Here is a 1,551-nt window from a genome sequence, read left to right as displayed (position 1 = left end):
ATGTCTATGAAATCTGTGAAATCTATGAAATGCACATGCCTCCTGCCTGCTGCAGCCCTCCGTGAGGAAGGTGGTGACTGCCTTATTCCCACAGGTTCCCCCTTGCCCATGGCTTGTACCTGCTCTCTGCGCAGCCTGTGCTGCCATCCTGGGTGGGCAGGGCAAGCAAGTGCCCCTACTAATACCCTGTTGTATAAACTGTGTATTCATGAACATAATTGGTCATACTCGTGTTAAATCTAGTGTTCTGTTACTTAATGAAGATGCATTAATGTATACTGCAATAAGGTGTATTGGGTTATTCTCATGACCTTAAGGTTTTTCCTGCTTAACATTGTAGGGCCCCCTAAAAGCCCAATGTAAAGGAACCAAGTATTTAATTCCTATTGAAAGTAAATGTGATCTAAGCATTTTGTACTTTCTGCATCCCTAGAAATATCTCAGCTCTTAATTAACAATTCTGAGAGGAAAAGCGTTATTTTTGAAACACAGAACTTACTGGGAACATTTTAAACTGAGTAATATCACTTTTGGTTTCAGAGCAGTAATTCAATAGTATAAATATATCTTTTATCATGGAAAATTGGATGTTTGTTTTTCTGTACTTTACCGATGTTTTCCAATTGGCTTTTGTAAAATTTTCAACTGTTAAGTATGTGTGGACCCATGCCTTACAGGAGGCATGGTCAGCCGAACTTGTGGCACAGGCAACTTCTGTAAGTGGCACGCAGCAGGTTGGGTAGGAGTCAAGCAGCCTGGTGGCAGATAGGGCAGGGAGAGAAAGCAGAGCAGTGGATCAGGCAAGAAGCAGAAAGCAGAGGATCAGGAGCAAAGGGCAGGAAGCAAAAAGCTGAGTAGCAGATCAGGTAGGCAGCACAGGGCAGGGAGTCTTACTGAGTACAGCCAGGCCCCTTACTTCCTGAGTGAGGACTGCCTTGCAGACTGCTAACCAGTTTTGGAGGGAGAAGCTACTTGTTAGAGCTGGTTGGTAAAGAGAAACATAGAGTCCTGTGCTCAACCACTGCTAACTTTTTTTCATCTCTCCACAACTGCCTGTCTGACCCGGGGACGACAGCCCCTTTTCTTGTGTGTGGATGTGCCATTTCATCCCTGGTTCTTCAGTTTCCCTTGGAATAGTGGGCTGCCTTCCCCTAACTGCACTTTCATTCTATTTTTCCCTTCACATTTAGTTTGCCTGAACATTTTCTAGACCATTTCCTTGTATCCCCATTATTGCCTCCTAATACCTGAGACACCAAGTCTTGACTTGTTGGGGACCCTGTTCAAGCCATGCATGAGGCTTCTGCTCTGGTAACTTTGCCCGTGGAGGGAAGGTGTGACAAAAGGGCATCCTTACCATTGCTGTCTTCCATCAGCTTGCCTCTCCATCCGGCGCTGAGATCCTCATCACTAATATAGGAAGGGACTCTACTGTCATAGTTTCATAGTTTCATAGTAGCTAGAGTCGGAAGGGACTTAGGTAGATCATCTAGTCCGACCCCCTGCCTTGGCAGGAAAGAGCACCGGGGTCAGATGACCCCGGCAAGGTGC

General features: G+C 45.7%; 1 protein-coding gene and 1 long non-coding RNA gene across 3 annotated transcripts in view; one reads left to right on the top strand and one right to left on the bottom strand.

Annotated features, from left to right (window-relative positions):
• Nucleotides 1-1,422, bottom strand: part of LOC109321683 — an 18,476-nt gene extending 17,054 nt beyond the window's left edge. Inside the window, exon 1 of the long non-coding RNA XR_002104143.1 lies at nucleotides 1,412-1,422. This is a non-coding gene — a long non-coding RNA (uncharacterized LOC109321683). The remainder of the gene's footprint in view (nucleotides 1-1,411) is intronic.
• RPS6KA5 (ribosomal protein S6 kinase A5) overlaps nucleotides 1-1,551 on the top strand; it is a 155,796-nt gene that overhangs the window by 57,206 nt on the left and 97,039 nt on the right. The gene's annotated exons all lie outside the window — the stretch shown is intronic.

This window comes from Crocodylus porosus, unplaced genomic scaffold (assembly GCF_001723895.1).
Source record: "Crocodylus porosus isolate Cpor-Errol unplaced genomic scaffold, CroPor_comp1, whole genome shotgun sequence".
Lineage (NCBI taxonomy): Eukaryota > Metazoa > Chordata > Crocodylia > Crocodylidae > Crocodylus > Crocodylus porosus.
Note: the sequence above shows the minus strand (reverse complement) of the source record. Positions and strands in the feature narration are given on the sequence as shown.